Below are 12533 nucleotides of genomic sequence, written 5' to 3'. Positions count from 1 at the left end.
GACCGATTTTACGCCTCCAGACCAAAATACACTCCAAACAGTAACTTTATTTGGACGCACTGGCACCTCGTAAATCTTGAATGGATCGGTGTGTTCACAAATTTGGAAAATTTTGCTTATTCACGGTCCCATCATCCCAAAATGGCTCTCATTGTTAAAGATGATTTTTTGATCAAAATTTTCACATTAAATTTGCACATGTTGCTCGATGCTATAAGTTTCCATAATGAAATGACTGATTTAAAAGAAGATGTTTCGAAAGAAATGAAATGAAACAAAATAATCACCACGAGCTGTCAAAATCAACCCATCCCTATTGCAAATACCTATAAAAGTATTTGTCTTCTTAAAACAGTTTAAATAATTTTATTATCTAACTGAGTTTAAGTTAATTCTTATTAGTTATGTGCCTTCATTTGGCTAATTATAGAGCTTTGAACAACTAAGATCAAAGGACTTAAAATTCAACCTTGTGGGATACCCACCTCTGCCTTAAATACATTTAAAGAAAGTTTAAATCATTTGAAACTGATGCTGTTATAAAGGACGATTTTGTACCTATTATTTTTTTGGCAACACTGGTTTAAACAGCTGACGCACGTGTGTGTGTTTTGTTTCATTTTCAAACATCTTCAGTTTGGTCTATAATTTATATCTTACAAACGAACAACGCTTAAAAATTATTGAATGTCATTATCAAAATGCGTGCTCTGTTAAGAATGTTCATCGCGCGCATTTTAGGTGACGAAGCTCATTTTTTGGTCAATGGGTACGTAAATAAGCAGAATTGTCGATTTTGAAGTGAATATTAGCCAGAAGCTTTGCAAGAGCTACCAATGCATCCAGAAAAAGTCACAGTTAGGTGCGCTTCATGGACTGGTGACATCATTAGACCGTACTTCTTCACAGATGATGAGAATCGTAACGTAACTGTGCATTGAATGATGAGCGCTACCGTGAGATGATATCCAACCTATTTTTTGCCTAAAATACAAGAGCTTGACTTGAATGATATGTAGTTTCAACAAGACAGTGCCATATGCCACACATCACGCCCAACAATGGACTTATTGAAAGGCGAGTTCGGGAAAAAAATGTTTTTTTTTCACGTTCGGAACCGGTCAATTGACCGCCTAGATCGTGCGATTTAACGCCTTTCGACTATTTTTTGTGGGGCTATGTTAAAATTCATGTCTAAATAGGCAAGCCAGCTTCAATTGATGCATTGGAAGACAACATTGAAGCATTTAATAGTATAATGCTATTATATAATATAATGCTATTATATAATAATAGCATTATACTATAAATATAGTATAATAACCGGCCGAAATGTTGGAAAAAGTATGACAAAATTGTACTAAGCGGATGAACCTTTTGGAGCGTAGTCAAGGTCAACATTTGAATAAAATAAGTTTCAAACATTAAATGATATGAACCGTACTATCGATTGATTGAGATTACATTAATTTTTCTGAATTGTATGTGTTTTTTTAGAAAAACTGTCCGATAGCTTTTAAAAAATCACCCTTTACAATACTTTAATTTGTTTATGAAATATCAAGAATCAAATATAGACTTTTAAAAATTTTTGTGGATTTTGTTTGTATTTATTTTGTATGAAATGTATTTTTATTGAATGTTGAAACCAAATTTTCTATAAGATAAAACTAGTTTGAAGCCAATATCTATAATTTTGAAAATGAATTTTTACCAACTTTTCGTTAGATATTTTGGGTTAACCAAAATGCTCACTTTTTTACAATTGTTATGATAAGAAAAAACACCTACTTAATTTTTGTTGAGAGTCCTTTCTGCACCTTGAACTATTATCTGTATAACTAATTCATGCATGTATCTATATTTGTTCTTCATATATGGACGACGAAAAAAGCTCTCTATCTTTTATTTATACTCTAGGGATCTTGAAACGTCGAAAAATGTCAAAATTTTAAATTCGACAAATCGGACCGATTACAATAAATTCCTACCTAAAGATAAAAACCTACACAAAAACTACCAAAGTATGATTTTTGACCTGACATCAGGCTTTTACTTTATATTTAATTGCGTTTTTCAAATGATGTTATATAAATCCCACTAACAATAGTTTTACAACTAAAACTGATTTAAAAAAAAAAACATTAAATTAAGTTACTTAATCCTGATAAAAACTGAGAGAGAAGTTTCAAGGCAAACCGCAATCACTCTAGAGACAATTTTACAACAAAACTTAACTATGACTTAAATGAACTCAACTATTTTCGGGGTCAAAACATCATCTTTGACATATCAAAAATATTTAAAGCGAGAGAAGAGTTGCTAAATTTTAAACCGCACAGGGATGATCTTCCTTTATTTTGCACTTTATAAAATCTTAAGCCTGTGGAGGACCTACTTCATTTCGGAGCAGTATCCCCTATCCTCATGGAGATCAGAAAGGTCTTCTATGAATGCACAACAGTGATCTTGGAAAGAACAATTAGTGTTTTAGACGGAGAGGATGGAAGATTCTGACCGCATTTTTCAAGGAAGCCGCAAGCTACAGATGTACCTACTCGTATGTGTGATCGTTGCAATATTTTTTTTTTTTTTCAAAAAACACCTTTAAGTTTTTGAAATGTATACAAATTAATTTTACTTTGAAACCACATATAGGTCAATCTTTTTTCCAGAAATTAGCAAAATGAAAAACTTAAAACCATTAAAAGCGAGAAAATTAATTTTCTTTTAACTCAAGAATATATGAAAAATTGAAGGAAATCCTTGTTTATAGAAAAAATCTAAACGGCTTAAACATTTAAAAAAAAAAATTGGGCGGCGCAACAGTCCGTTGGGAACCAGGGCCTAGAGACTTACAACTCTCAACCATTCCTGTGTGCGAGTGCTGTTGTCAGGAAGGGAAGGGAACTACAATTTTAGGCCGAATCCGAACGGCTAATTTGAGAAAGCACTTTTTCATGACAAGAATTACTCTTGAAGGATATGTCAATTCCTTGCAAGAGGTATTACCCGCGAAAACTATTTTTTTTTAATTAAGGTTGCACAGGCAGGGATTAAACTAACCATCATGCCACGGGTAATACTTAAACTTTTTGGTCCTTAAAAAATATCAAGGCACACCCCCTTCACCTTTTTCTAAAGCCTAAATTATACAAAAAATGACTCTAAAAGCCTTACAAAATATGGATAAAAACATTTTCCATGATATTATAGCGATATCTAAATGCAACCAAATGGAAGCACTACAATAACCGCGCCACTGAACGCTAGACACAACTGACTGCCTGTAACCTGTCATCTTTTGGACAACCAACATGACCGGCCATTAACATCTCTTCGAGACTTTGGACTCTTCTGGTTTAAATGCATTACATTTTGTCTATACTCGTACCTAAGCGATTAGTTTAAGTATACTCGTTTAGTAAATTTTATAATTCTATAATTATAAAGTTAATGAAATTAGCGTTTCATTAAAAGATACAAAAGTTTAAAGCCTTTTATTTTTATTGAGTCTCTAATTGTGTTTGTAGAATTTTTTATAATAAAATACGTTTTATTTTAAATCTATTTTACGAAACTATTTAGTTTAAAATCTATTTCTACTTTATTTTAATTTGTATTAGAATTTTTGAAAGTTTTACCTCATTACAAAAAAATGTAGATTTTTCTAAGAAAATAAAATTGATGTTTAAATCAAAAATCAATTTTTACCAACTTTTAAGTATTTCGTTAAAGTTATTATTTTTTTTAACAAAAATGTCACTACTTTGATTACTTTTGAATCCATACAATTACTCTCGAGTTTATGAATGTTCTTCGAGAGTTCGGAACGCACACAAATCTATCTCTTTTAAAACCTTTTATTTTGATGTTTGGGATCTTAAAAAGCCTAAAAACGTCAAAATTTGCATTTCGACAAATCTAAACAATTACAAAATTTGAAAAGCGATACGACTTTTTCATTTTTAAACTTTGTTTGAAAAGTAAAAGTATTTCAACAATTTAAAATACAACTTTGCAACTAATTGGTATTTTGAAAGTTGCAAAGTAAACCTTAAACTGTTTTATTAAGATCAAGATCAAGTATGCAAAAAAAATTGGTGAATTTATATCTATTATTCCCACCCCTATGTAGTGTACATAAAAGTTGTGGGCTATTTTATTTTATTTCCAATTTCAGACAACACAAATTCGATGGTACTTTTTGTTAATCGAAAGCTTTTTTTTGTCGAAAATTATTTCCGATATCGAAGTTAATTCTAAGTTTCACTATTCTATGTACACTTTTTTTAATTTCTTCGTTTTATTTACAACAGCTTTTCAAAAGTAAGGATGGCTACGATGTCGATGGATTAAAAAATCTCAACAAAATAAGACATTTTTGAAATTGTGATGAATCAGCTCTAAAATTAAAAATTCATGTTCTTTGGTAAACTCGTCAAAAGAAAAAACATAGCCATGTCCATTCTTCATTTTCAAAACAGTTCATCAATTTTTACTTGCTACATATAGGTACTATATGGCAAGTTTTGCATTCGTGCAAAATTTCGAACTCGAGATTTTAATCAAACATGATATTACGATGGTAGAGAAGTCGAAAAAAGTGGGTCCCGCGATTCCGTCCGGTCGGTTTTGTCTGTCTGTCCACGCTCCTACAGCCTAAACCATTGGGCCGATTGAGGTCAAACTTGGAAATTAAGGTTTTGAGCAGATTCGCGTTAGGCGTTTTTTTCATTTTTTTTTTTAAGATCAAAACTAACAGTGGCTCCCATACAATTTTTTTGGTCAAAAAACGAAAATTCGAATTTTCTCAAAAACAAACCGATAGATTTTTCTTAAATTTTCTCTAAAATTTTATTTTTTAACTTGGCTTCTTTTAATAAGAAAAACATATTTTTTTATTGCTCAGGAATGGTACCGCCCATAGAACCGTTATTTTGTTTTTTAATTTTCCCAGCAACTTATGAACCGATTTCAATAATTTTTTTTCTGAATAAGCTCTTATATTGCTTGAATAATATTTCATTATCAAAATTGCATTTTTTTATTGTTTGGATTTAAAAAAAAAAATTGAAATTTTTTTTTTCAAAATTCGATATCTCAAAAACGGGTAAACATTTTTTTACAAAATTCAAATGCATAGCGTATATTATTAATCTCTAAGCAACTGCATACCAAAAATATTTTTAGAGCAAAATTGAAAAATTTTATATATAAAAAATTAATTTAAAAAAAAACCGCTCTAACGATTTTCAAAAAAAAATTTGAAAAATCAACGGTTTTTTGATTTATAAAATGGCATTTAAATTTTTGAAGACAAACTTATTTTTCAGGTAAAATTTTGAATCTTAAAATATTTTTTTTTAATTATTTTAATTTAATTATTTTTATTTTTAGTAAATAAATTTGACAAAATTTTTATTACATTCCTATCTTTTATCCAAATTAATGAATTTGGTACAATTTATGTATTTTTATAACTATTGTAAATACCAACTATGGCCGTGAAACCATTATGATATGTTTAATCAACAATCTATTTTAAAATGTCTATCAAGAAGTATTATCTTGGTACTTTTGTACATTAGATTTTAAAATATTATTCTTTAAGAATAAGGTTGGTTAACACATATTTTACTTGCTTTTGATTATATAAAAGAATAAATACTTAGTACTAGTTAAAGAAACGTACAACCTCTACAACTACACCGTGTCACTTCATAACTTAAATTCAAAACGCACAAGAGCCTGACTGTAACCAACACATGAATAGCAATTTCTTGAGCTTTAACGAAAAAAATAAACTGAACGGAATAACTCCATGTTTGCGCTGAAAACTTGTAGGAAAGAAGGATACCTACCAATGACATTCTTTCACTATCATCATAAACATGTGATTATCTATCTATCTGCATAAAGCTGAGCACGCGAAGTGAACTATTTTATGTTCGTTTTAGACACATACCTAACTACACAATCAATAGGCGATCGCTTTACAATTTAAACATACATATTCTTCCTCTTTATAATCTTCAGATAATTTACTTTCCATCCTGGTTCTTCTAACATGAAATTAAAATAAGGCTATCAAATTGAACGAAATAGTTGAATACATAAACAATTGTTTTCGTTAAGTACGGTTACAAGTATATTTAACTTGCGGGATAAAATGTCCTAGGATGAGTTGTGTGGATGAATTGCTGGTTTTTTTTTGACAAATGAAATGGCATTTATATCTATGAAGACAAACTTATTTTACAGATATATTTTAAAATCTTATATAAGTACTTTTTTAAACAGACTTTTTGCATACAGTAGCAAGTTCGTGCGACCCAGTCGTGCATTTTATTTTAATAGTTTTCGGCAACTTTTCAAAATAACCTCTTATTTGCAGATGAAAAATTATGTTTGCATATTACTCACAAAACCTTTTAAAATTGTAGATACAACTTTTCACTTTTCAGAAAAGATTGCAGTTAGCCAATTTGAGTTTGGTAAAACGTATTTTTTAAAGAGCAAAGCCGTTCAATTCGATTAGAATTTTATTACAATTTTTTTAGAATTTTATTACAATTTTTGCTTTTTTATAACGTTTCATTTTATAACACCAAAAATTGACATTCAAAAAAAAAATTACATCTTCTCGGTAAAACCATTTCTTTCAGTACCATACTGTTCACTTTCTTCTCGTTTATGTTTTTCAAAGTAATTTGTGCTCGGAAAGTATATTGTACATAGAAATTTTGATATTTTGGCAAATTTCCCAATGCAATTAATGCATATTGCTCTATAATAATTGGCGCTGTATACTTCCGGAAAATAGGGTGCTTATGTTCCGGGTTTTTGATAAGTTACGTGACCAACCCAACATATCGTGCTCCAAATTAATTGTATATGAATTTTATACATAAATATATACAAGTACATGTTTCTATTTACTTGTACATGTACATTGCTGTAGTTTTCTACACTGAAGGAAAAAATCATATATGGAATACAGAACCATTTATGCAAAATGTTAGGACTTAATTTGCATGGAATAAATCCTCACTTTAATAATTAAAATTTAATTGCGTTGGTTACATTTCGGTTTTTGTACTAAATAAAACAACAATGAATGAAATCAATGTTGTCAATTTATAATACGTTTTTAACCTTTTCTCAATACACTTAATTAATAAACTAAAAATATGTACCAACACAAATAATATTTTGTGTAATGAGTACATACCTTTATGGAATGAGTACATATATTTATTTAATCAGTGTATGCATTTATGTAATGCGTAAATAAATTTAAAAAATGAATACATAGATTTAAGTAATGAGTACATGTATATTTTTAATAAGTACTCAACAAATTATTAAATAAAATGATAGATTGGTCTTCTAGCCTTATATCATTCATTTTCTTACATAATTACTTAGGTCTTCATACCTGTTAAGACCGTTGGAAACTCCTTTAGGGCCTCTACTACGCCTACGCGCCATCGTGTACGGTTTCCAGAGATGTGTTTCAGCTCCCTCCAACGTTTGATTGGTGTTGCTGATTCTGCCTCGACTGTCCTGCACCATGTGCTTCTCGGTCGTCCAGCTCTTCTTCCTTCTTGTTTGAACGGATTCCACTGCATTGCTTGGCCTGCAATGCAGCCGTTACCTTTTCGAAGCGTATTTCCAATCCATTGCAACTTACTTTTTAGTAATATAGAGTCTATAGATTCCTGACCTGTCCTTCTATGAAGGACCTCATTTGATATACCATTTGGCCAGAAAATCTTTATGATGTTACGATGACATCTATTCACGAGGGTTTATAGCTTTATAGCTGTAATGATTAAAGTAATCTTCCCATAAAGAAGCACAGACTCGACATTTGTGCGAAACAGTCGTAGCTTTGTTCTTAAGTTCCTCCAAATTTTGGAAAACATACGGAACGCCACTTTTGCTTTGCCGATGCGGCAGATGACATCTTGTTTGGTTCCGCCTTTGATGGAGACGATACTTTCAATGGATTGAAAGCTCTCCACTTTTTCCAGCGTTTGCGAGAAAATATTTATTTGAGAAGATGGTCGGGTTCCGGGGCTGATCATTTTTGTTTTGCTGGAATTAATTTTCAGCCCCATATTTTCTGCTCTCTCCACACTTATTGTCATTTGATGGAGATCCATGACATGATCCTATGAAAGAGTAAGCAAACATCGTCCGCGTAATTCAAGTGCTTTAGGATATCAAAGCCCATTTGATTCCTCCGCTACCTGATAAAGCTGAGCGCAGTACATCTCTTATCACCAGCAAAAATAATATTGGCGACAGAATAAAGTCCTGTCTGCCTCAAAAAATCATCTGACAACCTACCATCGAGCAGAACTTAGTGTAGCTATCATTAAGTGGTGATCACGGGCATGACGCAAGTCAGCGCCTCTTCTGTTTCAGACATCCAAGAGACTGCTTCTAAAACGTCGACTAATCGCGAAGTGGTCAATTTGGTTGGAAGACGCTTGCTTGTCCGTTGACACCCAGCTAATTTTATGACACGGTTTGTATTCAAACATAGTGCCATCAATCACAAAGCCATTGGCGTTGCAGAAGTCAATGAACCTCTCACCATTATCATTGCAATTGCCGACTCCGTGAACACCCATTACATGCCTTAGCCCTTAGTTGTTACTGCCAACCTTAGCATTGAGGTCTCCCATAACCGAAATAATATATCGGTACGGAGTGTTGTTGTATGCGGATTGCGGATCCTAGTTAACTACAAAAGCATTCTTTCTTTTCATCAGATGCGAGCTCCGTCGGGGCGTAACACTGTATAATGGCGACGGGCGTACTCTTCTCTGAAATCTAGCTTTGATAAGCCTTTCCACAAGGGGCTCCCACGAAATAAGGCTTCTGATTGCCGTTTTTGAAAGGAAGGAGTAACCCGAGTCGGTGACTTGCCCGATCCCAAACATCGCACTTCGTTAAACCCTAATATATCTATCCTGTACCGCAATAATTCTCTCTTTAATTGGCATTGTGCGGATTCCTGCGTCCAGAAGCGTCCTAACATTCAAAAAACCAACCTTTGTCCGAGTACTATAGCCAAAAGTCGTCAACGATATAATTAATTATCCGAGGCCTAATTTCGGTTTCCATAGCGGGATGGAGTTCAGTTACGAAGAGCGGAAACTTCGGCCTTGCAATTTTAGCTACATAGAGATACACAAATCATTGCCCGGGGGCCATCAAGGGGAGGTAAAGCAAGAATTTTCGACATGGCAAGAAAGTTGCATCGCTGGCCTGAACCAAGTTTTAGGCAACCACCAACTACCCGATCTGCCAAGCCGCAGGCCCTCCATTCACTAGTGAACTTAAACTTGACATACCAAATTTTTTGGCTTTTTTATGAAGATTTAATTATGTAAAGAGTACAAAATTGTGAATGTACGCACGTTTTTCCCTCAGTGTATTATATTTTGAAGTCAAAATGAGTTGGAGGCAATTTCATTGGAGTGAAACTATATCGAAAATTTCTAAAGGCTCCAGGAATAAGGTATATGGCTACTGTACTGACTTTTGCATACATACAGTACATGTACTGTATATATCACAACCAACCTATATTTTTGGTTATATGTAACCATTGTAAATAATCTCGACTTCATGCATAAATTTTCTTTGTTATTTGAAAACAAAGTGTCCTGGAAATGAAAATAATGTATTATGTAACATTTTGGAACTTTTTTTTTAACAATACCTATTCACAAAAATACAAAATAAGGAGTGGTAAGTTATATGAGTGTGGTTTTCAATTTGTGTTTTGTTTTTGAGGGAATAAAAAAGGTTCATCAATATTTTTACGAGAACTCAATTCCCAAGGCCAGTTCTACTTTCTTTTTTTATTTTTGTTTGGTCAATATCATGTTGTATAGGTATAGTTTTTCAAATTGGTTTTTATTTACAGTTATACGACGCGACGTTGTACAGTTGTTGCCAGTATTAAGTTTTTTTTTATTTTATTATTTTGTTTTTACTATTTTTATGTAAATTCATGAATTTCGTTCATGCGAAAAGTTGTTTGCGGCTTTTATTTTGATATTTATGATTTATGATTGTTCAAAACACGTATGTTTGCTTGAATATTATAGTATAAATATGTACCTAATATACATATTTACTGTATTATTATTTTGTTATTCAATATTCGGAAAAGCTAACCAAATCATCGACTAAATTACCCAAGGGATGAATAATATTTTGTTTTCAAGAAGGAAGTGGGTGTTTCTACAGAAATATTGTTTGGAAACTTGTGATACTAATGGCTTAACAAAGTTTTGAAGCAAATAGCAACAAAAAAAAGGTATTAGTAATGTTGCAAAATGTTTGCTTGGTAGTTCAAAACTGCCCATAGTTACGTAAAGGCCCTGACTTTGAGATTTTCAGATTTGCACCCATCAAACAGTACTTGTACACCTTATAGGGCTTCTTCGACTTATTCGGAGCCCAGGCCTATAAGGATCGGTTTTATCCGGCTCCCCATCCTTGGAGTTATACTAAGGATCTGGCTCTCCAGGTTGGGGGTTGTGCCGTCGGGGTGGCTTCCTGGCCACGTAAAAACATTCATAGTTGCGAAGCACCAACAAGCCTCGGATACGGACGGATTTACTGTTGACAACCAACGCAAACAAATAAAGGACAACGAACTTCGGATATGCACGTGGAATGTTAGGTCCCTTTACAGACCACGGCGGCCGAAGAATAAGCGGAGGCCCTAGACCGCTATAAAGCAGATATCACCGCCATGCAGGAAATACGATGGGATGGGCCGGGCAAAAAGAGGATGAAAAACTGCGATATTTACTATGGTGATTGCTACCACGAAAACCAACAGCGCTTATTTGGATGCGGCTTCGCAATTGGAGCCAGGCTTAGGCACGAGTCTTGAGCTATAGGTGCATCAATGAGCGCCTCATGACCATACGCATCAAGGCTAAATTCGGCAACTTTAGCCTGATATGCGCGCACACCCCCACAGAAGAGAAAGACGACAACACCAAAGATATATTCTTCGAGCTCGTAGACAAAACATATGAGCAGTGCCCTAGCTACGATATTAAAATAGTCCTAGGCGGTTTTAATGCCAAGCTAGGAAGGGTGGAATAATCGGAAAGAACAGCCTGCACGACAACACTTCCGACAACGGATTCAGGCTCAGAGATTTTGCTGCGGGACGAAACGTCATGGTAGCCAGCAGGCGTTTTCCACACCTCAACATCCACAAAGGAACTTGGACTTCTCCAGATCAATCTACCGTCAACCAGATTGACAATATTGCGATCGACGCTAGACAAGCTTCCAGCATCATGCATGTACGAACTTTCCGAGGAGCTTACATCGACTCGGACCATTACCTCGTTGTAGCCAAGGTAGCACTTTGAGTTTCCAGACCCAAGGCAAAACAGGGAGGTGCTAGGAGAAAGTACAACGTCGAACGATTACAATCGCCAGAGATCACTAAATCCTTTTCCGACCGAGTTACAAGTAACCTCACTCGAGTCTCTGCCGCCAACACAATGTATCGAAAACCAGTGGCAACATTGCCGAGATGCAATCAAAGAAGCCACCTCTGATGTGATAGGTTTCAAACAGCCACCAACAAGGAACCCCTGGTTTGATGAGGAATATCGGCATGCAAATGCAGCCAAACAACAGGCACGCAAAGCGGCGCTGCATAAAAGGACGAGAGCTGTTCATGAGCTCTATGAGCAGAAGAGGCGAGAGGAACGCCGACTTCTCAGAAGGAAAAAGAGAGGACATGAGAAGCGTGCGGTCGAAGATGTTGAGAGATTTAAAAGCAGGAATGAAGTTCGAAAGTTCGAGCTGATGGCTGCAAAGACGAAAGCGGAAACATCATAGTGGAACCACAGTCAATGCTGAGGATATGGAAGGACTACTTCTGCAGACTGTATAACGGCGACGACGAACTGAATTCCGCTGTCAGGTAGGATGATCCATTCAACATAGACGACGAAAGCCAACAATCCCGTCCTCCCGACTTAGACGAAGTAAAGACTGCCATATCTATGCTGAAGTCTAATAAAGCCGCTGGAGCGGATTGGTTGAATGCCAAGCTCTTTAAAGCAGCTGGAGAAAAGTTTGTTAGGAGCATGCACCAACTTATCTGTAAGATATGGTCAGAAGAAAGCATGCCCGATAAAAGGAACCTGAGTATTGTGTGCCCGATCCTGAAAAAAGGAGACCCTCTAAACAGCACCAACTATAGAGGAATCAGTCTATTTAACATCGCCTATAAAATCTTCTCTGCCGTAATATGTGAACGTCTAAAGCCCGTCGTCAACAACCTGATAGGTCCTTATCAGTGTGGTTTCATACCAGGAAAGTCCACAGTTGATCAAATAATCACATTACGGCAGATCCTGAAAAAACCCAAGAACACCAAATCGACACCCACCATCTTTTCATCGATCTCAAGGCGCTATTTAAGAACCTTATCATCCCCGTCCTGCTATACGGTGCAGAAGCATGGA

General features: G+C 34.6%; 1 protein-coding gene across 2 annotated transcripts in view; it reads right to left on the bottom strand.

Moving 5' to 3' along the window:
- Positions 1–12533, bottom strand: part of LOC129938395 (patj homolog) — a 280799-nt gene that overhangs the window by 230394 nt on the left and 37872 nt on the right. The gene's annotated exons all lie outside the window — the stretch shown is intronic.

Source organism: Eupeodes corollae, chromosome 1 (assembly GCF_945859685.1).
Source record: "Eupeodes corollae chromosome 1, idEupCoro1.1, whole genome shotgun sequence".
Taxonomy (NCBI): Eukaryota; Metazoa; Arthropoda; class Insecta; order Diptera; family Syrphidae; genus Eupeodes; species Eupeodes corollae.
Note: the sequence above shows the minus strand (reverse complement) of the source record. Positions and strands in the feature narration are given on the sequence as shown.